General features: G+C 40.2%; 1 non-coding gene across 1 annotated transcript; it reads right to left on the reverse strand.

Annotated features, from left to right (window-relative positions):
- Positions 1–15,885: 15,885 nt before the first annotated feature.
- On the reverse strand, positions 15,886–15,992 carry LOC122069581. The gene has a single exon (XR_006137487.1). It is a non-coding gene; the product is annotated as a small nucleolar RNA R71 (small nucleolar RNA).
- Positions 15,993–24,492: the final 8,500 nt, after the last annotated feature.

Genomic DNA, 24,492 nt, shown 5'->3' on the forward strand with positions numbered 1-24,492 from the left:
TACATGGAGATGACCAAGGAAGCCACAAGAGGATTTTCTGATGAAGACCCCTGGATGCAACTATGTCAAGTTGATGGGATTGACTCACACGTCCTTTTACTTGCCTACATACATTGGCTGACAGTATGGACTAATAGCAAAAGACCCATAGTAGTTGGTGAACTTTTACCCATCCCAAGAACTGTCCCCTTATGTTGTTACCTACCTATCCTCTTTATGGTAGAAAAGTTATTTTCATGTAATTCACTTGGTAGTAAAATGAAGAGATATTTGGAATTTCATGCCATTCTGATTATTCCAATGAAGACTTGAGTAGTGAAATTGATTGTGCCTAAAACTTCAAAACCATGGAAGGTTGAAAAGCTAGTAGGTGCTAATCCCAAAGTCGCTAATCTTTGTGTGAGATCCTCAATCTACGTTTGCTGCCGGGCATTCTCTTGTCGATAAGAGATGACCTGTCTCCTTAAGACGTTGTTCTCCCCTTCCTAGGAAACGTAGGGAATGATTAAGAAAGGAAGTGATAAAGAAGAAGAATAAGGCTACGAACAGGATGATACCTTGCCAAGCACCACCTCATATAGACTCTGGTACATTCTCCTAATCGTGGAATAGACCTTCGAAGACACCTGAGAAAGAGTATGCCAGTCAAAAGAAGTCAAGAACCAATCAAATGAGAGGTGTTTTGATACTCACACTGTGATAACCTACTTTCTAAATTCGGTCTAATTACCCAGTTGATTCGGTTTGGTCTTGTAGGACCTATACCTGAGCGAGCCGAGTCGAGAACCCTATAGAACATGATGGCAAGAGTGGCTCTAAACTGGGGTTGGCCAGATGAGTCGAAGTCGATGCCTGGTGAAGTCTGCGTACCCAAGCCATGCACTTGCACATATCACAGGTCTATGTAAGAATAATAAAGTTACATAGACATAGTTTGTGTTGAGTACGCATTTTGGTCAATTGCTGAGAGTAAAATACGTGTTGGGGCTGAGCCCCGTTGAAATCCCAAGTTAATCGGCTAAGTTTGGGCCAACTGATGGGTGGTTATAGGTGGGTTGGACACCAGTGTGACCTACTACTCTGGTCATTAGATATTTTGATCCAAGTATAAATAGCATTTATTACTTTTCTTTTCCCTCATTTATTGCCTTACAAGGTGGGTGAGAAAAGTAAAGAAGAGAGAGAAATGAAGGAAAGAGAAGGGAAGAAGAAGGAAGAAAAGGGGAAGAAGATGCTCATTGTGTGTCATCAGGGTTAGATCTTTTGAATCCAACATCGAAAAAGTTATCCCCGCCTTGGGATCTACGATTTGAAGTGAGTAAAAGCTATATTTCTCAAACCCCCAAGAATAAGTGAAACCCTTCGATTTTGGTAGGAATCTTTTAGATCTTGTTAATCTCACTTGAGATGATGAATCTAAGGTTTAATGAAGGACCTATATGTTGTTTTTGAAGGTTTTAGAGGAAGAAATTGTAAGATTTGAGAAGCATTTGTTGATCTCTTGAGCTAGAGAAGAGATTTGGGGTTTTTGAAGTGTTCTTGAGGAAAGAGGTAAAATCTAAGCTTAAAACTTTGAATCAATCCTAGATTTGAATCAATCCTAGATCTATGTTAGAATCATAATATGGGACCTTAGATTTTTGAAAAATGCAGTAAAATCGACCCCTTATAGGTTTTCCAATGTGGGATGAAGAATGGAAGTGAATAGTAAAATCTCGGTTCTGAGTGGTGGGTACCTGAAAATGGTCGGACCCACCAATCTGGAGCCCGCCTATCCTCGATGGGCTACTGGCTCTACCAGTGACCAAGACCGATGGGCATCAGACCCACCACTCCTGGTCCACCGATCTAGGCAGAGTCCCTGGGTCGAGCGGTGTGCAAGAATTGATGGGCACCTAGCCCACCGCTTCTGGTTGGTCGGTTCATATAGAGCCCTGGAGTCGAGCGATGGGCAAGGATCGACAGGTACCTTACCCACTGATTGACCCTCCAATCAGACTCTTCAGGTTTTGGTTGGGCCCAAATTTGTCCGACAACCTCCTATGGTGATTCTAAAAATGTTGGGATCATTGTACTCTATTGGTTGTGAACCTAAAGTGGAGATATACTAAACTCAATCTCTTTTATGATAGGTTTCACTAGAAACTCCCATTATTGCACGTCGGATCTTCCTTGTACCAAGGTTGATCATTGTACACAATAGGTAAGTGGGAAGGGGACAATGACTTTATTTTTGTAGTGTTTTTCCATTATTCCACGATTGTTGTAGACTACCATGTCATCATTTCTTTACTGTGTAGACTAGTCACCTATGAATGCCATTCGCATGCATTGTCTTGTGCACCATGAAATTTATTATGATTTGTTATGTTAAAACCTCAATTGATAAATGCTTATCCTTGCTATGAATTATGAAATGGATGATTTTAAATTATTTAATATGATGCATTGCTAGACTTGATGCCGTAGTTGGCTTGGAAGCAAATGCATGGGTGGTGGCCCATGGAATGGGACGCAGTGGCACTATGTAGTCGTACTATCTCATATAGAAGCATACGGTTAGGAATGGCATATCCTTGTGCTACGACCCTTTCCAGTAGGGGTTTTGGTGTTGGGTATATCATTGGGGGGAAGCCCAAGGTTGTGTACCAATGGTGGCAGTTAGAAGTATGCCCAATAGATCACTAGGACGGTCGGCAACTTGGGTGATATAATCAGAGGGCCAATCGTACTGCTTTTAATTTAATGCAGGGCAAGGCCCATTGTACTTTAATGTAGGGCAAGGCCCATTTTACTTTAATGTCACTGAGAAACAACAATTTACTTTGTTATCGTTGAGACTTTAATGTTGCTGAGGAACAACAATTTACTTTTCCGATACTCACGGCTGGCCTTCTCCAATAACCCTATGGGCGTATCACAGGATGGAGTTTACGAATCGTACCCGAGGTATGCATGAACTGTGGTTGTGAGTAGCACATGACCTATGACTTAGATGTGATGTTTAGGTGATCTAGGTTATAAAAATGGACTTACATACATATAGGTGCATTTGTATTGTGAATGATTGCTTGGTCTTTATTTTCACTTACTGGGCTAGTGAGCTCATCTCATGTGCATACCATTTTTAGATGATCTTACAGGTTATCCTATTGAAAAGCTACAGCCAGGACCCATGGTAGAGTTTTCAATTGAGGACTGATGGGTCCTCGAAGATCTTGGGCACGAGACTGAGTGCCCGTGTGAGAGTTGTGTTGTAGGATAGCAACATTGATACCTACTTGGGATTCTTTTGATTAGTTTGTGATGTTATCCCTTTTGTGCTCTAGATATCTAAATTATAATTTTTGTGTATATATCACGCCTATGGACCCACGTGTAAATGTATTATGTAATACAATTTGGGTATCAAGTGCATTGGGGTATTTACTGGTATATACATGTAAGACTTCCACTGAAATATAGAAATTACTTTCTTTAGTTGTGTATATGTTGTGTAGTGGTTACTGTATCAGATGATCCTAGTAGGTTTTGAGTTAACAGGTGTTGGCCCGGTCACCAGTCTGGTTCTGTGTGAATGGGGTGTGACAATGATGGTATCAGAGCATGATGCTTTACCCACTCACAGCATACATGATAGATCCCTTAGAATCTTATAATAGGACCCCAGGGTTGGGTAAACATAAAAGCTTTAAAGAACTAAAAGCTGTAATAAAATGAAAAAGTCTAAATTCTTGCATTCCATTACATACATGAGGGTAAAATTTAAATAGAGTAACAAAAGATCAATGGGTCGATTCCATAAGCTAGTGGATGCAAAATTTAATGAAAATTTTGGCAGCATAACGGTGCTATATTGAATTTCAAAAAATTTACAAAGAAGTCACCCAATAAACCACACATAAGCATAATTACAAAAGAAGAGTGACAAACACTGTCACCACCGAACCACAATAGAACAATCAAAATAAATAAAACTTAACCTAAAGTTCCAAACATCCACATAAGCACGTCATCAAGTTCCAAACTATAGAAATGCACCAAAGTTTACAATCACTAAAGTATCAAAATCATCATTATCAAATAGAGATAGACAAATGAAGGATAAGGCCAGAAAAGAGAAAAGCAGAGGATGGCTCCAAGAGGGAGAAAAGTAGGAAGGATCAGTCACTCCATCAATCATCGCCGGACATGGTGAATGTCTTCGCACTTTTAGGCCATGAGGTGCAGTGGAAGTGAGAGTCATAAAAGTAGCCTATCTTTTGTCAGGGTGACCTCCTTCTTCACCCAACAAAAATTAGTAGCAATTTTGTTAGAGACGTTATCCAAGTCCTTGACTAAGGATTGGAAACGAGCCTCTATCCTTCCCAACCTGTGTTGTATCACCAATTCCCAGGTGGTACTCTCCTCCATATGCTCCAAGATCTGATCTTGCCTGTCTTTCAGGGCACTCACACTATCCATCAACCTCTGGAAGTCAAAAGCCCCACCTGAAGGTGGTGGAGCTCTAAAATGCACATCTATGGCTCTAGTCCCTAGAGGTTCCTCCTCGAGGATCTCCTCCTTATAGGGATGAGGAAAGTAGTCCTTATCCTCCTCACTAGCATATCCTCCCTCTATATCCTCTGCCCCTTGTTCTTTTGCCTCCTATGGTGCACCCATTAGAACTGGAAAACCCATCCTTCTCAAGTTCTCCTTGGTGAATTTGTACCCGGGATATTTCCCTTCCTCTCCCATCAAGTCCACTTGGAAGTGCTCAAAAACCTTGGTGTGTGATCTTCTATAGGGGAATCCTGAATCTTTGGGGTGCACCATGTGGTATTCCATAGTTTTCATCATGATGTAGGGGCGGCAGAGATGGGAAGCACCCTCTTCTAAGGCCACATTGATGCAATAGGTGAAGTAGGCAGTTATGAAACTCACTTGGTTCCTATGACCCGCTCTAGGGAGCAGGTTGAACTGGGCTAAGTGGGAAAACACATAGGCATCTGCATTATAGGCTATCTTAGACAACTGACTCTCCTTCCTACCACTGATAGTCATATAAATGCTCTCCTGCATCTCGGGACTTAATTATGGGCCTACAACCTTGATCCTTGGGGGATTGTAAAAATGGACACCCTTAGCGGATATCTCTAGAATTTCCACTAGTAGATCTGCAGTCAAGACAATGTTTACCCCCTTTACCAGGCTAGTGAGGGAGTACTCCCCATTCTCATAGGAGACCCCAGATTACAGTAGAAATACCGAACCAAGCCCTCATAGCAAGGGCTGTCAGGATAGAGCATAGGTTGCCAACCCAGGACAGTGAATTCGTCCAACAACTGGAAAGCTCTAAAGTCCTCTGTCACCACAGTCTTCTCCATCATGACCGGCCTCTTGGAGAAGATCGACCAAGCCACAACCGCTTTAAGGCTATGGAATAAGCTCTCATTAAAGTCTGTCGGGTCAACAAAGGCCTCCCTTGTGGGTCAGGTCCGTGATGAAGAGGAACCAGGGGCAGCATTTCTTCCCTGAGATGTTGTGGGCTTTCTTCTTTTGGAAGAAGAAACTGCCTCTTTACCCTTCCTAGAAGACATCCTGAAAACACCAAGGAGATGTGTAAATGTAATGAATAGAGAATATGAAAAGGATGTGATAAGCAAAAGTATAAAAAGGTGGGGTGAAATGAACCCTAAGAGAAGTGACATGAATGATAGAACTTCAAAATGCAATGGTCAATGACAAAATGCAATGGTATAAGTGGGAAATTCGAAGGAAGTAAAGAAATATATATTTAATGATAAAAGAGTCGATGACACCTATCAAGTAAATGGAGATGAAGCATATGAGTGTGAGGACATATTTAATGCCCAACTATATTTGAATGGGTAACAATAAGCAAAATCATGCAAGAAGTCTAAATAAAATGAAGAGAAGTGATGGAAGCCCCAAACATTATAGCTTGGGGAAAATAGGGGTTTTTACATGAGTAAAGTTGAATCGATCATAGTGAAAAATTACTCATTTTTGTAAAAGAATTATATTAAGACAATCGAACTACTAATTGAGAAAGGTGGACATTGTTGTATCCATTATGCATAAAGAAAAGGGAGGAAATGAAGAAAAACCCCAAATTTCCAAAGAATTTTGACCCATAAAAGGGTAAATTCATAACAAAAGAAGGGAAACCCATGCACACATGAATGGAAATAACTTCTCTACTAATGTGTGTGTACATTGAAAGTGAAGAATATCATATGAACCATCAAGTTGCATGAAAGAAGTGAAATGAGAAGAAAACCCTAAAACAGAGAAATTAGGGCAAGAATTTGAGATTTTCTCTCTATAATCGGTCAAACAAGACCAATAAGCAATGGAAATCACAAATAAACTACCACATTGTCAAGAAAAAAAATTCCATGGAGAAAATGAAGTATATAAAGAGGTTTTAGGTTCTCAAAGACAAATGGAGAAAGAGAACTTACTTGTGGATTTGAGAAGACGGAGAAGAGTTTGAACACCAAATGGTTGAGTGGAATCATGAGTTAAAGCATTGGATAGGTCCCCCAAATCGCCCTTGCTCTGAGTTGGAAAGAAGAAATGAGAGAAATAGGAAAATAAGGGTTTTAAAATACTTTTTAAGTCGCTCGGTTGCCACTAGTGGGCCGCAGACCGGCAGGCCCTAGCCTGACCTTGCCCATCGGTTTGGGTTTCAAGGCCCAAATTGCCTATGTTGGGAAATTTTTCGTATTTCACGCTAGTGGGCCCTAATTAGGTGCCAATGGGGTGTTTTACTATGTATTTAAGAATTTTTGTGAGGCCAAACTATGCATTGGTAATTAAATGTGGGTGTGTTTGGTCATGTGGTGTGGTGCATCAATATAACCCATGATATAAAGTGCAATTGATTATGAACTTATACCTATATATCGTGGCACTTAATCAATGTTACATTTTGGTATAAACTAGGTACAAGTCATTATGGTATGCACCAGATCCAATGGTTATGCCCGTGGTACCTCTCGTGGTCCCCGCCCTATTGGTCGACCACCAAATCTCCATGGGCCTCGACCCGTGGGGCAATCCTCATATCCACCACCACAAGTGGACTTTGAACCAGAAGGAGTTCATGGTAACCCACCTATGAATGACATTTTGGGTCCCCCACATGTAATCACTCCAGGTGATGTTGCGACACTTATACAACAGTCACAAGGGGCATTTTAGCAACAATTGCTTCAACAGCAACAGACTTTTATTGCTACTATGCAACAGTACTTGACCCCTACTTAGTTGGGTCAGCCACCTCGGGTGGTTACTCCATAGGACCCTCCTGTGGGGTCATGTGTTGGGGTACAACTTAGAGGAACATCGACTGGGGTTACAACTCAAGAGCAACTAGGAGGTACCCCTCTGGTTCCACCATATGGCACTCCTCCATTCATAATGCCTCCACCCTACCCATACTATCTGGCTTATCCACCTTATCACCCACCATCTACCACTATGGCAAAGGTGGTGGAGTCTTTTAAGAAGTACATGCCCCCTATCTTCTCCAAGGTGGGTTATGACCCATTGGAGCTGGATCGATGGATCCAAGAGTTGGAGAAGGTATTTGATACTGTAGAGTGCACAGAGGCATAGAAGCTTATCTATGCAGGGTTACAACTTAAAAATGAAGCTGAATCTTGGTGGAAAGATTCTAAGCCTATATTGATGGCAGCTCACCCAAAGCCTACATGGGAGCAATTCAAGGAATTGTTCTTATCAAATTACTATCCTAAGAGCTTCAGAGACTATAAGGAGGCAGAGTTTATGGCACTAACACAAAGAAGCAAAACTACTCTGGATTATCAACAATAGTTTGAGGGCTTGTTCTATTTTGCCCCTAGCAATATGAAGATAGCTGAAGAAAAACCCCAGAAGTTCTTGAAGGGGTTGAAAAGATCCATTAGCACAGTGCTGGAGGTATTGGACTTAACCGATTATGCACAGATTATGCAAAAAGCCATGGTAATGGAAGACAAATAGAGGGGTGAGCCATCCCTTACACCGGGGCTGTGGAAGAGGTCAAACCCAAAAGCTGAGTCGGGTAGCCTGAGAAAGAGCTTTCTATGAGGGTAGTGGCCAGATGACACAAAAAATTGGTGTTTTATGCATTCACATTCAATCCTCTCCATTCTCTTTCTCTTTCATGAGGGAGGGGTGTGTCGTGTGCGCTTACCCTATGGGCCCCGCACAGCCGTATCACTACTCGAAGATACGTGGAGGCATATTTCATAAGAGTGTAAAGTTCATCATTCGAGATGGGGATTTGATGATAGTCCAATACAGGGATCGGTATCATACAAAAGGGTTTGGAGTCGCAACTTAGGATTATGGGCGTAGGACCCAGGGGTGGGCCCAATTCCTGAGAAAAAGGCCCGAAAGTTGGTATGGTCTAGAGATATAGGGTAAGTGTCAGGTTATAGAATTGGGATGGTGTTAGGCGCCCAATCTACCAGGTTCTACCGGTCTTCCTACTAGATGCTTAAGAACGGACATTTTCCACAATTATTCCTATTCTGCATGCATGGCTAAGTTAACACACATATATTCATTAACTGAATTTAAATAACTATATAGAATAAAACAAGGTCAATATAAAGTCTATATTATGCTAATTCTATTAGAAAATTATACCTGAGCTTGACCCCTGTTTCTGGTCAATAGGGGTGGACCCCCAGGTTGATGTTAGTGCGAAAATTCCTACAGATTCTCCTGGCTTAGGGGAAGATGGTTTGGACCTCCAACTTCCTTTCTCAAGATATACTAACTGTGATGATATTCAGATAGAGTTTCGGCTAGAAACAGTTACTTTCAAATTTTGGCTAAGGTGGCACTCCGACAAAGCTTCCACTAGGGATAGGCTACAAGAAGGCTAAGGTGAGGTGGTGCTCCGACAGAGCTTCCGCTAGGGATAGCCTATGGGAGGGCTAGGCTAAGGTGGCATTTGAACAGAGCTTCCACTAGGAATGGGTTGAAACCTAAATGGTTGAAGAACTTCGAAGGCACGAAGAACACTTCGAAGATTTGAAGGAATCTTACGAAGATCTCCCCGAAGACTTGAAGAACCTCAAAAGGGAGTTGGAGACTGAGGGGAAAATTTTCCTACACAAAATCTCACTCAAAGAAGGCAAGAGATTGAAGAGCTTCAAAGGCCCAAAGAACACTTCGAAGATCTGAAGAACACATCGGATCTTATAAAGATCTCTCCGAAGACTTGAAAAACCTCAAGAGGGAAAGGGGAGGAAAGAGGGCAAAGCTTCACAACTATGAGATGCTCACTAAGAGAATTGTTGTTGTGGGGTTGTGTTGGTGTGTAAAGTCAAAGGGAGGGGGTATTTATAGAATTTTTTGACCAATAGGGAGGAGAGAGAAAATTACTTAAACAATGGTGGTAAAAAGTAATTTTCCTAAACCAATGGTGTGGAGGGTAATTTTCTTTAGCCAATAGGGGAAAGATAAATTTTTTAAGTAATATGGTAAAAAGATTCCTTTTTGGACCAATGGGAGGCCACAGTGTAGAGTACGCTAGTGGGGTAGTGTAGGGTACACAGACGGGTGAAGGGAATTTCTATTCTAAATCAGTCACCGGAAGGGGGATTTTGATCACCGATAGGGGTGTCAGAGGTTTTAACAGCGTGAAGGAGCTTTAACAAGGGTGCTGGAGCTTCAGCAGGGGTACTAGAGCTCCACCAGGGGCATTGGAGCTCTAGCAGGGGCACTGGGGCTCTGACATGGGTGTTAGCACTCCGGCATGGGTGCTGGGGCTCTGGCATGGGTGTTGGAACTCCGGCATGGGTGTTGAAACTAAACTGGGTATCTGTGGGGCTTGGTCAGGTATGCGCGAGGCTTGGTCAGGTATGCATTGGGCTTTATCGGCGCACGCGGGGCACGGCTAGGGGCACTCAAGGTAAAGTATGGGTGCTCACATGGGCGGGGTTTGGACACTCAAGGCAAGGCGTGGGTGCTCGCATGGGCAGGGTTTGAGTGTTCACGGAGTAACTTCTGGGAATGATTATGGTAGATTCGATGGTCTGATTTTGATGTACCATATGTCATTGGAATCCTGATTTTGAGTACTATGCATCTGTATGATCACCTAGGACCGAATTCCTTTATATATGAAATTTCATAATTAGACCCTTATTTTCTCTCATGTGGGTTTTTTGGGATTTCAGATGAGTATGGAATGCTTCTGGGAATAGTTACCTCAATCAGTTGTCATTTCTATTGATCGGAGGTGAAAGGTTGCATGCAAGATCTGTAAGTCATCATAGCCAAGGGAGGGTGACAAAATTGGGTGTCTATAAAATTCCCCTCTTTGGCTAAGGCCTGTGCCAAGAGCTAAAGGGAAAATAAAAGAACGACCACATTTTGTCACCTGGAGCATGTACTGCCGGCATCTTGCTCATCAATGATAGAATTGAAAATGCAACAGGTAATAACTCTTAACTATTTTAAAGTTGAGGACTTACCTGGGCTACCGATTGCTGGAAAGAAATTTGAGCCCTTTCAATCCTATTAGAAGATGTTGAACCAACATTTTGTAGAGATTTAAGCCCTCTCTACAGAAAATGTTAGTACATGAAATAATTGTTTGCAGAGATTTGAGCCCTCCCTACAGAAGATGTTAGTGCTTGAAAATGTTCTTGAGCCATCATTTGTAGAGATTTAAGCCCTCCCTACAAAAGATGTTAGTATATGATTCTTGACTTTTCCTAGGCCAGCTTAGGGAATTTGGTCTCCAGGCTGGGTCTTTCGAACCAATCTGGGCTATCTGGGACCGTCGATTAAAAGAAAGAAATTCATTGCTCTTTCAATCTTGCAAAAGGCAAAAATATTTGATTCTTGGACTTTCCTTAGCTGGGCTTCCATGTGCCAATTTAGGGGATTTGGTTTATGAGATCGGGTCACTCGGGGTTGATTCAAAGAGATTGGGCCACCTGGGGCCAATTCAACGAGATTAGGCCACCTGGGGCTGGGTCAATGAGATTCTTTCTTTCCTTGATTGGAGTTTTTGATTTTGAGTCATGAGGTTGGAACCTTTGAATTTGGACCTTTGAATGTTGAAATTTGGCTTTTGATTTGGAATCTTGACTCTCGATTTTTGGCTTTCGATTTGAAATCTTGATTTGGAATCTTGAATCTTGACTTTTGATTTGGAATCTTGATTCTTTGAGAGATAATTTCCATCTACCCCACAAATTTTGAATTTTGATTTCACCTTTTATTTTTATCTACCAATTTCATCTTCCACTTTCATGTGATTTTATCTACCAATTAGATTTCACTTTCCCATTTCCTTGTGATTTTATCTACCAAGTAGATTTAACTTTCCCATTTTTATGTGACATAATATTTACCTACCACAAGAAATTACTTTGAATTTTGTTTTTGGTGGTAAGAACTCTTGAATTGCACCTTGGAATTAGAATCTCAAGTTTTTATTTTTATTTATTTATTTATTTTCTAAGAAAATGAATTTTTTAACCATAAAATAGTCCCCCCTCTTGGTCACTCAACAATCCGATTTTCTTGAGTTTGGAACGATTTGTGAGCGAGTGAGCTTAGGTTCTTGAGTTTTTTCGAAGATTTGGAGTTTTTCGCATTTCTTTAGGTTTTCACAAATCTCTTTAAAGATCTTTAAGTTTTTCTTGAAGTTATTCATCTTCTTCTTGAATATCTTCATAGTTCTTGAGGAGAGGGCCATTTAGAGAATTTAAAGTATTTATGGGCCTCCTTGCAAATTGTGAAACTTCTTAGGGTTCTTTATAATTTTTGATAAATATGGCCGAAAGAAGAAAGAGGAGGACTCCAGGAGAGATCTGGCTGGGTGTTGGAGAGAGATGCAGCACATCCTCTCGGGAGGATGACAGTCTCGCAGACTAGTATATTGGGCGGACACTTCACATGACTTGGGACTACATATGTATTGCAGTATGGAGCAAATGGATAAGTCTTTTCCTTTTCCCTACATTATTATATTTTTTTGTTTATTTTTTGCATTTATTTATTTTTTATTCATTTTTGCATTTATTTTAGGAGCACAATGAGGGAGTACCTCCCACCTTGCCCAGGTATGGCCATCCAAACGCAGTCCGGGAATGGTACGAAATGCTTCCTCATAGGTTAAAGGGGCAAGTAGATTCTACTTACCTACGTCGCATGGCCTCTCTGGAGACCAAGAAATTTAGCTCGGCATTGGCAGGAGCCTTGGTTGAGCGATGGTGGCCGAGCACCCATTCTTTTCACCTTCCTACTAGAAAGATCACCATCATGCCCTAGTGCTTCTATGCTATGACTAGCATACCTTTTGGAGGGAGGTCCCTGTCTCTTCCTGCGACTTTAACAACACAGGAGTTTACAGATTTGATGGGTATTGAGATTGAGGCGGACCAGATGCATGTCTGCCTAGGTGTGATTAGTGGCCGCTGGATGAGAAAGGATCTGAGGGTGAACCCAGGTAACCTCGCACAGATAACTCACTCCTTCCTTCTATTTGTTGTGGCACAATGTCTTTTCAGCGACCTTCGAGGTGGAGTGGACGTCCGTATGGTGGCCCTCTTCTAGAATATTCGGGAGGTAGATTCATGGGATTGGGGTGGGGCTGCTTATGCATACCTTTTGTGGACCCTAAATCTGTTAGCATATGGGGATCGAGGCCTCAAGGGGGCAAGCTACATTCTCTAGATGACTTTGCATTTCTTTTTTTTTTATTGCTTGCACATCCTTATTTTGATATCTTAATTCAGCCTTGGTGTTACGAACACCTAGAGATCCTAGCCCCTGTGCTGAAGGATCCTCGGAGCTCACCCTTTCCCATGGCTAACAGATGGGGACATAGATAGGAATTGAGGAACCGGTGCTTTCCTCCTGGGACCACAACCCATTCTCTTTTGGACAGTCTCACATAGGTAAGTCATATTTGGTGTCAAATTTTCCTTTGCCTTGTGTTGTACTCACTTCTTCTTAACTCTGCAGGTCAATTGGAGGCCATTCCGAGATCTCCACTTCCACAACCCTGATGAGTTTGCTCGAGCCAAGCACTTAACAGAGAATTGCATGCTATTCAAGGGCATATGGGGCCATGTGATGAGCACATTTATGTGTGAAATCTAGGGTAGTAAAACATGCATTTTACATATTTAGAATGGAGCTACCTTGGGTTTTACTCTCTTTTTGCAGGTTTTATATTTTCAAGGCCTTAAGGACTATCGGGAGCTATATCTTCAATTTTACACGTAAAGAAGTTCTATTTCTTTCCATGGTTGCGAAGAGGACGAAATTCTGAGCAAGATGGACGTGTTCAATTAAAAGTACACATTCGTTTGGTCACCCGTACAAATGATTATTCTTTTTCGGGTCAGAAAAAGAATAATGGATCAGAACTGAACCGAGATGCAGAACCAGCCCATTTGCAATTGTCCCAGAGGTACAAGGAATACTCCAAATGCCAACAAGGATCGATGGACCACATCTTTAAGTGATTAAAGATTTGTTTTTGGTAACAACAACTACCTAGCTTAGTTGGTGAGCTATGGTGTACAAAATTCTCTTGCTCACCAAGAGGTCTCAAGTTCGAATCTTATGGTTGTTTTTTTTTAGAAGATTTTGTTGAAGATTTCCTGCTTTTCACTCACTTAAAGCACTAAGGGCATGGAGGGGATTTCCACATCAAGTTAGAAGCAAGCAAAATCGTGGAAGCAAGAAGAGAAGAAAAAAAAAAGAAAGAGAAAAAAAGGGGAGAACCAAAAATTGTCCAAATCTTCTCTCTCCTCCACATCATCACCAAAGATTGTCCAAATCACACAAAGGAAGAAAAAAAAATCGTCCCTAGGAGAGAGAAAAAAAAAGAAGAAAAATAAATTAGAAAAAAAAAAGGAAAGAAAATAAGCAAAAAAATTATAGGAAATTTCTCAAAATTTATTTCTCTCTTCTCTTTCCTCCATCTTAGCACTTTTGGACTCAAAAGATCTCACAATCAATTGTGGGTTTCTCTCTTTTAGGAAAGAGAAAATTGTTACCCTACCTCTCCATTCCCTATAAATACAACTCATGTAAGAGGAGGAGACACAATTCATTCTTCTTCTAGTTTTTTTTTAGTTGCTCTCTCTTTCTCTTGCTCTCTCTTTAGTTATAGTTCTTCTCTATTTTTGCTTTAATCACTTTGTAATAGTTTTTTTTTTTTATGTCAATTAATGCAAGCACTCTTTTATTCTTATTCAACCTTTTTTTATGTTTATGATTTATGCAATTGAGTTGTAATTTTTTAAGTTATAGTTCTAGGCTTAGATCTAGGTGACAAGATCATGAGCCGTGGAGCAATTTTTTTTCAAGTTCAAGCATTGATTCAAGTAAGTAGGCTCCTTCAGTAGTCTTCTCTCCCCCCTCTCATTCCCTCTTCTGACTACCCTTTCTTTCTTAATTTAGGATTTTTATTCAGTCATTACATTATTGCTATTCCTTTCCCCCAAGGTTCATGGCTAGTGTATGTGTTGGCTTTGCCCCTCCTAGTCATAGACCCATCAATTTATTGCTTTTATTTTAATTGTCTCCCTTTCCCTAAAGCCAAGTAGAGAAACCCTTGTAAGAGTGACTCTCTGGTCAAGTAGGGAAGCTCATATTATGATGCATCCCTCGGGCTAAGTAGAGAAACCTACTTGTGAGTCTCTCTCTAGCTTTATCCCCTTTCTTTTACTTTATTTTTATTTCAGTTTTTTTTTCTTTATTTATTATTTTTTTTTAATTGCGTGGGTTGTTTATTTTCAGTTATTTATTTATTTAATTTTAATTGCGTGGCTTACGTCTTTAAATTCTTAGATGACGAATGGTTAGGACGTTATTTTTAGGACGGTAATTAGAATTAGATCACAACCATTAATCAGTTCACTTTCGCATTATTAAAAGAAATAAAAAATAAAGTGGCTGCTCTCCCTGTGTTCGACCCGTAGCTACACTGATCCGTACGCTTGCGGTTACATTTTAAATCTCAAACAAGTTTTTGGCGCCGTTGCCGGGGAGACAGTTCCATGTTATTTTTCACTTTCTTTTGGTAAATCGGAGTGCTTTGTTTGCTTTGTTTTATATTTTTCCTTTTCTTTTATTGAATTCCTGAGAAGAACAACTTGCAATAATAGTTGTATCAGTGGAGGTCGCCATGCCTCACAGTATGATAAAGACAGGTTTCGCCCTGTAGCAGTACCTCAGGAATTGACCTGAGCAACCCCGGATCCCTGCCGGTAAGCTCCCAAAAAGCAAAAAAATAAAAAAAAAAAAATAAAAAAAAATCAAAAAATCATTAAAAAAAAAAAGAGTTTTGCTGTCCATTCTTTTGTGCTTGTCTTACTTTAGTTGCGGGTAGCTTTCTGTTGCATGAGTGTTAGGTGGGTACGTAATACTAAGCATCAGTTAGAAAGAAGAGATCCAGCAAGTAGTGACCCTATACGTTTGCTCTCTTTAAAACCCTTCAATATGGGAGACCAACAGCAAAACCCTTCACCTAAATCTCTGAAAGATAGGTTCTACCCTGCTAGAACAGCCCAACCTTCCTGCATAGTTCTACCACAAGCCCAGGGCAATAATTTTGAACTCAAATCTCAATACATCACTATGTTGCCCCACTTCCATGGGTTGACCTCTGAGGATGCATACCTATTTCTAAGGGAATTTGAAGAGGTATGTGTTCTAATTAAGATCCAACAGCTTTCTGATGATGCTGTTAAGGTTAGGTTTATCACTTTTGCATTGAAAGACCAAGCTAAGAAGTGGTTGTATGGATTACCCACAAATTCCATAACCTCATGGGAACAGTTCACAGTTGTCTTCCTTAAGAAGTTTTTCCCAACTCACAAGACCAATAAGCTTAGAAGTGATATCCTTCAGTTTAGGCAAAAGCCTAGTGAGTCGTTTTCCAAACTTATGGAGAGATTCAAGGATCTACTCCAAGAATGCCCTCACCATGGCCTAGACCTATGGCATTTATGTCAAATAATTTATGAGGGTATTGATTACCCAACTAAACAAATGATAGAGTCTATGTGCCCTGAGGGATTCACATCCTTTACAGATGAAGGAAAGGCATGGGAATTCTTACTTGACTTAGCTGACAAAACCCGTGAGTGGGAATCAACCCAAGAGAGTGAAAGAACCATAGGAGGAAAAGGATATTTTGTGGATGGGATAGTAGCCAAGGAAGCCCATTTGGATAGCCTAATCAAGAGGATTGAGGCTATTGTTCCTAGAGAGCCATCATCAGTCAATTTGGTTAAGATTTGTGCTTGGTGCCAGTCCCCTGGACATGTCATAGAAGAATGCCCCAACACCTCTGGGGGCAGTTCTAATGATAGTGTTAATGCCTTATACCAGAATAATCCATATAGTAACACCTACAATCCAGGATGGAGAAATCACCCAAATTTCTCTTGGAATCAGGGCAACCAAGCAGGACCTTCCAATTTCTATAATCAAGGTCAACCTAGACCCCAAAGGCCTCCCTTTGCACAACAATCTTTTTCCCAAAATATTTTTCCTAGGTCAAATGTAGGACCTCAGGCGAGTTATCCTAGGGCCCCTCTCTTATCATCTTATCAGCAACCCCCTGGGTTTACCAAAACTGGAGAGGCAAGTAGAATAAGTGACTTGGAAAAAAATATGGCCCTCCTCATGACAAGCCATCAAAATCTTACGAGAGAACTTACCCAAATTGTCTCAATTATGCGTGAGAGGGAGAAGGGAACTTTACCCAGTCAACCAGAGCCTAACCCTAGGCATCATCAACCTGTTAGTTCACAAGGACCAACTAATGCACCACTGAATATAGTACAAGGTCAGACCCAACAAGGGCCCTCTAACCAATGTAATGTTGTTTATGCCCTTAGGAGTGGTAGAGAGTACCTACAGAGCGTTCCTAAATCTTTCTCATCTATTACTCATGTTAACTCTCCTTCAGTTGAGGACACAAGTGTGCCTCTTGTTCCAGGTTCGTCTGATGAACCTAAAGATTTTTCTGAAACTAAAGATGATTTGGTTGAGGAAACCAAAAATGATTCTTCTGAACAGGGGCAAATCCCTAACAGTCCTTATGTTCATCCTGTCCCATTTCCTAATCGCTTGGTAAACAATAGGAAGACTGCTTCCATGGACAAAATTTTAGAAGTCTTCAAAAAGGTAGAAGTGAACATCTCCCTCTTTTGGATGCCATATCTCAGATCCCCGCCTATGCAAAGGTACTAAAAGATTTGTGTACTCACAAACGTATCACTAGTGTGCCCAAAAAGGCGTTCTTGGCAGGTAACATTAGTTCCATAATTACTCAGCCCATAGCAGCCAAGTATAAGGATCCAGGGAGCCCTACCATATCTTGTGTCATAGGCAACACCTATATTGAGCATGCCTTACTTGACCTTGGCGCAAGTGTGAATCTTTTACCTTACCATGTGTACAAGCAATTAGGATTAGGAGAATTGAAAGCCACTGGAACTACTCTTCAATTGGCAGATAGGTCTGTTAAGATTCCTAAAGGGATGGTTGAGGATGTCTTACTAAAGGTGGGGGAATTTATTTTCCCTGTTGATTTCATTGTGTTAGATACTAAGCCCTTCTCAACCAAGGATGAGATCCCAATAATTCTAGGAAGACCATTCTTGGCTACCAGTAATGCATTAATCAATTGCCGGAATGGTTTCCTAAGATTATCTTTTGGTAACCAAACTGTTGAGTTTAACATGTTTAGGATTGGCAAGCAACCACATATGGAAGAAGAGTTCAATATGCTTGAGGATTTTTTGGATTTTTCTGATGATTTAGTTACCAACTTTGATATTGATTTTGATTCAGAATTCCAAGAGTGTATGGATGAGTTGGATGATGATAGTGAAAATTTCTTTTCTGAAGTCTTGAGTCTTCACACACTTGTGGAGCCCTTAGGACCCCTTTCCAATTCCATTCCCAAACCTTCCATAGTTGAGCCCCCTAAGCTAGATCTTAAGGAGTTGCCATCTAATTTGAGATATGCTTTCCTAGGGCCTGACCAGACTCTTCCTGTAATATTTTCTTCAAATTTGACTTCTAGCCAGGAAGAGGAGTTACTTAAAGTGTTAAAAGATAATAAGGAAGCCCTAGGTTGGACCATGGCTGATATCAAGGGTATAAGCCCTTCTATTGTGCAACATCATATACATCTTATGGAGGATTCCAAACCATCCACGGAACCCCAAAGAAGAGCTAACCCAGTGATGATGGAAGCCATTAAGAAAGAGATCCTAAAGTGCTTGGATCATGGAATAATTTATCCTATTTCTGACAGCCAATGGGTAAGCCCAGTTCACGTAGTGCCTAAGAAGTCTGGTGTGACTGTAGTTCCTAATGCCAATAATGAGTTGATCCCTACCCGTGTCCAAACAGGATGGCGTGTGTGCATTGACTACAGAAAGTTAAATGCGGCAACCTGGAAGGACCACTTCCCATTGCCATTCATTGACCAGATGTTAGAGAGGTTAGCTGGACATGAATACTATTGCTTTCTTGATGGATATTCCGGCTATAACCAAGTCCCAATTGCTTTAGAGGACCAACATAAGACCACTTTTACATGCCCATATGGAACATTTGCTTACAGGCGTATGCCCTTTGGGCTTTGCAATGCCCCTGCTACGTTCCAACGATGCATGATGAGCATTTTTTCTGACATGGTCGAAAAATTCTTAGAAGTATTTATGGATGACTTTTCAATTCATGGGAATTCCTATTCTGAATGTCTTCATCATCTTTCCCTAGTTTTGAAAAGGTGCATATCTAAGAATTTGGTTTTGAATTGGGAGAAATGTCATTTTATGGTTAAATCTGGTATTGTTTTAGGCCATGTAATATCCAAGGAGGGAATTAAGGTAGATAGAGCCAAAGTGGATTTAATTGATAATTTACCACCTCCTCAATCTGTTAAGGATGTTCGGTCTTTTCTAGGGCATGCAGGCTTCTACAGAAGGTTTATTAAGAACTTTAGTCAGTTAGCCCGACCTCTCACCTCATTACTTGTCAAAGATCAGACTTTTGAGTTTTCCAAAGAGTGCCTAGAATCCTTCAAGCAACTTAAGAAGGAGTTGACCAATGCACCCATTGTTCAACCACCTGTTTGTACTGAACCTTTTGAACTGATGTGTGATGCTTCGGATTTTGCCATAGGAGCAGTTTTAGGTCAAAGGATTAATAAGTTGCCCACTGTCATTTACTATGCTAGTAGGACCTTAAATGATGCACAACTCAATTATACAACCACTAAAAAAGAATTTTTAGCTGTTGTGTTTGCACTAGAAAAGTTTCGGTCTTACTTAGTTGGTTCACATGTGGTGGTGTATACTGATCATTCTGCCCTCAGATACCTAGTTCAAAAGAAGGATGCCAAAGCCCGTCTCATTAGGTGGGTTTTACTTTTGCAAGAGTTTGATTTAGAAATTAGGGATAAGAAAGGATTTGAAAACCTAGTTGCAAACCATTTATCCCGGCTTCCCAATTCCTTGACTGTTGATTCTCCAGTCAACGAGAACTTTCCAGATGAACAATTATTTGCAATGTCCAGTGAACCATGGTTTGCTGACATTGTCAACTTCTTAGTTTTAGGTGTGACTCCGGATCACTGGTCCACCCAAGATAAGTATAGGTTTCATTCCCAAGTTAAGCTCTTTTTCTGGGATGATCCTTATTTGTTTAAGATATGTCCAGATCATATTATCCGACGATGTGTTCCTGATCATGAGCAACATTCCATTCTCTCTTTTTGTCATAATCATGCATATGGTGACACTTTGGACCTAAGAAGACTGCCGCAAAGGTTCTCCAATGCAGATTTTATTGGCCCACTCTTTTTAGAGATGCTTTTGATTTTTGCAAGGCTTGCCCTGCCTGCCAGTCTTTTGGCCGTATCAATAAAAAGAACATGATGCCCCTCAACCTTATTTTGGTAATTGAGATCTTTGATGTATGGGGCATCGATTTTATGGGACCATTCCCTAATTCCTTTGGAAATTTACACATACTTTTGGCCGTTGATTATGTTTCTAAATGGATAGAGGCCATACCTTGTAAATCTAATGACCACAAAGTGGTGGTCCAGTTTCTCAAAGAGAACATTTTTTCCCACTTTGGTGCACCACGTGCAATAATTAGTGATAGGGGTACTCATTTTTGTAATCGACCTTTTGAGGCCCTAATGAAAAAGTATGGGATCACCCATAAGTTATCTACCCCTTATCACCCCCAAACTAGTGGCCAAGTGGAGGTGTCTAATAGGCAGATCAAACAAATCTTAGAGAAAACTGTTAATCCCAACCGTAAGGATTGGTCCCTTAGGCTCATTGATGCCTTGTGGGCCCATCGGACTGCATTCAAGACTGACCTTGACCAATCTCCCTACCATTTGGTGTATGGGAAAGTTTTTCACTTACCAGTTGAGTTGGAGCATAAGGCCTTTTGGGCCATTAAGAAGCTTAACTTTGATTTGTCTGATGCGGGAATTCATCGTAGGCTCCAACTATCTGAGTTGGAGGAACTTAGGAATGATGCCTATGAAAGTTCTAGGATTTACAAGGAAAAGACCAAAGCTTTCCATGATAAACACATTCTCCGTAAATCTTTTGTAATTGGTGATAAGGTCTTATTGTACAACTCTCGATTGCATCTTTTTCCTGGTAAGCTTAGATCTCGATGGGATGACCCATTTATTGTTCATAATGTATATCCCCATGGGGCTGTGGAGATTTTGAATCCAGGAACAGGGGTAATTTCGAAGGTTAATGGTCAGCGTTTGAACCCGTTCCTCGAGTTTCCTACTACTAGTAGTGAAGAGGTCATGGATCTCCATGAACCTCTTTACACTGATGACTAACTTTTAATCAGGTATGACCCCTTTGCATTGTCTTTGCTTTTAATTCTTTCCATGCATTGAGGACATTGCAAGACTTAAGTGTGGGGAAGGGAAACCAGTTTTTGCTTTTTTTTTCACTTTGTTTTGTTTGTTTTTCTTTTTATTTTTGAGCTTGCTAAGGATGAAGTCCTACTTTGGCTTTTGGTTAATGATCAGACCATTCGGATGCTTGATGTATGAAAATAAAAGTTTTGATGAAGGTACCCATTTTGAATGTATAAAATCCTGTTGAGAAGAAAGAAACAAGCATGTGTCTTGAGATGGGACTTTCTTTTGAAAAATAAGAGACCCTTGTTTTATGGTGATGGACTATATGTAAGTCTGTGGGTTCCTTGTACTTTTGATTTGGAGTTGAGACCTTCTTTTTAATTTGGCATGGGTTGACAAATGCACAATTTTAAATGAAATGTGAAATGTCGTATAAAGAAGAATAAGAGTTGATTCCTTTGGAACTAGACAGGGTATTGCACCTCAGGAAGCGTGGTGTCTTGATCGAAATTCCTTGGGAGAAAAACTCTGAAGTAACTCTAGCATCACTGCCTTTGTGGGCATATGCAAAAAGCGAAGCTACATAGTAACTTGGGTGTCTGGTGTTTGCTCCACCATGTCATTCAGGGCAAAAGTAGTGGAGTAGAATAGAGTTTATTATTAAAAAGAAAAAAAAAGGAGAAAAAAATGTGCAAATGTCATTAATGCTTGGTAACATGTTTGGTCAAAAGTACTCCAACGCCTTAGTCATTGGTTCCCTATTTCTTCACAAGTGGTTTTGCCCTAAGATAAGGATGTTTTGGAAGAGATGAGGTGAGTTCCAAATTAAGAAATATGCTAGTGCCTGGAATTGATAAAGGGTAATAAAAGTTCAAGTGTGGGGGTCCCTTATAAGAGAAATTATCTTTGCTCCGGATCGGTATGAGCCTTACCTTTAGCCAAAGTTGGGATTTGTTTATTAAATTTTGGGTGTATATTCACTGCAAACACCCACGAGACACAACTCGTCCACTAGGGTAACCTAGTGGTTTAAAGGTTTGTTGCACATGCTAAGTGCAACTGTGATTCCTACGAAAGTGAGTTAGGTTTTTTTTTTTATTCTTTTTCTTTTTGTTTTGCTCGAGGACTAGCAAAGTCTAAGTGTGGGGGAATTCTGATGAGCACATTTATGTGTGAAATCTAGGGTAGTAAAACATGCATTTTACATATTTAGAATGGAGCTACCTTAGGTTTTACTCTCTTTTTGCAGCTTTTATATTTTCAAGGCCTTAAGGATTATCGGGCGCTATATCTTCAATTTTAAACGTAAAGAGGCCCTATTTCTTCCATGGTTGCGAAGAGGATAAAATTCTGAGCAAGATGGACGTGTTAAATTAAAAGTACACATTCGTTTTGTCACCCGTACAAATGATTATTCTTTTCAGGTCAGAAAAAAGAATAATAGATCAGAACTGAACCGAGATGTAGAACCAGCCTGTTTGCAATTGTCTCAGAGGTACAAGGGATACTCCAAATGCCAACAAGGATCGATGGACCACATCCTTAAGTGATTGAAGATTTGTTTTTGGTAACAACAACTACCTAGTGTAGTTGGTGAGCTATGGTGTACAAAATTCCCTTGCTCACCAAGAGGTCTCAAGTTCGAATCTCATGGTTGTTTTTTTTAGAGAATTTTGTTGAATATTTTCTGTTTTTCACTCACTTAAAGCACTAAGGGCATGGAGAGGATTTTCACATAAAATTAAAAGCAAGGAAAATCGTGGAAGCAAGAAGAGAAGAAAAAAAAAAGAAAGAAAAAAAAGGGAGAACCAAAGATTGTCCAAATCTTCTCTCTCCTCCACATCATCACCCACCAAAAGATTGTCCAAATCACATAAAACAAGAAGAAAATCGTTCCTTGGAGGGAGAAAAAGAAGAGAAATAAATTAGAAAAAAAAAGGGGAAAGAAAATAAGCAAAAAATTATAGGAAATTTCTTAAAGTTTATTTCTCTCTTCTCTCTCCTCCATCTTAGCACTTTTGGTCTCAAAAGATCTCACAATCAATTGTGGGTTTCTCTCTTTTAGGAAAGAGAAAATTGTTACCCTACCTCCCCATTCCCTATAAATACAACTCATGTAAGAGGAGGGGAGACAATTCATTCTTCTTCTAGTTTTTTTTAGTTGTTCTCTCTTTCTCTTGCTCTCTCTTTAGTTTTAGTTCTTCTTTATCTTTTCTTCAATCACTTTTGTAATAGTTTTTTATGTCAATTAATGCAAGCACTCTTTTATTTTTATTTAGCCCTTTTATGGTTATGATTTATGCAATTGAGTTGTAATTTTTTTTAAGTTATAGTTCTAGGCTTAGATCTAGGTGACAAGATCATGAGCCGTGGAGCAATTTTTTTTTTCAAGTTCAAGCATTGATTCAAGTAAGTAGGCTCCTTCAGTAGTCTTCTCTCCCCCCTCTCATTCCCTCTTCTGACTACCCTTTCTTTCTTAATTTAGGATTTTTATTTTCAGTCGTTACATTATTGCTATCCCTCTCCCCCAAGGTTCATGGCTAGTGTATGTGTTGGCTTTGCCCCTCCTAGCCATAAAACCTTCAATTTATTGCTTTTATTTTAATTGTCTCCCTTTCCCTAAAGCCAAGTAGAGTAACCCTTGTAAGAGTGACTCTCTGGTCAAGTAGGAAAGCTCATATTATGATGCATCCCTCGGGCTAAGTAGAGAAACCTACTTGTGAGTCTCTCTCTAGCTTTATCCCCTTTCTTTTACTTTATTTTTATTTCAGCATTTTTTTCCTTTATTTATTTATTTTTATTTTTTTTTAATTGCGTGGGTTGTTTATTTTCAGTTATTTATTTATTTAATTTTAATTGCGTGGCTTGCGTCTTTAAATTCTTAGATGACGAATGGTTAGGACGTTATTTTAGATACATATGTTTAGGACGGTAATTAGAATTAAATCACAACTATTAATCGGTTCACTTTCGCATTATTAAAAGAGATAAAAAAATAAAGTGGCTGCTCTCCCTGTGTTCGACCCGTAGCTACACTGATCTGTACGCTTGCGGTTACATTTTAAATCTGAAACAATGACCAATGCCAACAAGCCTTTGACAAGATCAAGGGCTACCTCATGAACCCACAGGTGGAAGGAGAACCACAGTTGTTGTATCTATCCGTGGGAGAATTTTTAATGGGCTCTTTGCTAGCGCAGAAAGAAACAGAAAAGGGGGGCAGAGCATGCCATATATTACCTCAGCAAGAAGTTTCTAGAAAATGAGACAAAGTAGACAACTTTGGAGAGAACTTGTGCTGCGTTGATTTGGGCAACTAAAAGGTTGCGACACTACATGGTTTCTTACCCAGTGCACTTGATCCCAAAGATGGATCCCATCAAATATCTCTTCGAGAAACCAGCCTTAACAGGAAGGATGGCCCATTTGTTACTTTTTCTATTAGAATTTGACATCACCTATGTTACTCAAAAATATATCAAGGGGCAGGCCATAGCTGATCATTTGGCAGCTCACCCCACAGAAGATGGAAGATCCTTGGATGATGCCTTTCTCGATGA

The sequence above is a fragment of the Macadamia integrifolia genome, unplaced genomic scaffold (genome assembly GCF_013358625.1).
Source record: "Macadamia integrifolia cultivar HAES 741 unplaced genomic scaffold, SCU_Mint_v3 scaffold660, whole genome shotgun sequence".
In the NCBI taxonomy this organism is placed as follows: Eukaryota; Viridiplantae; Streptophyta; class Magnoliopsida; order Proteales; family Proteaceae; genus Macadamia; species Macadamia integrifolia.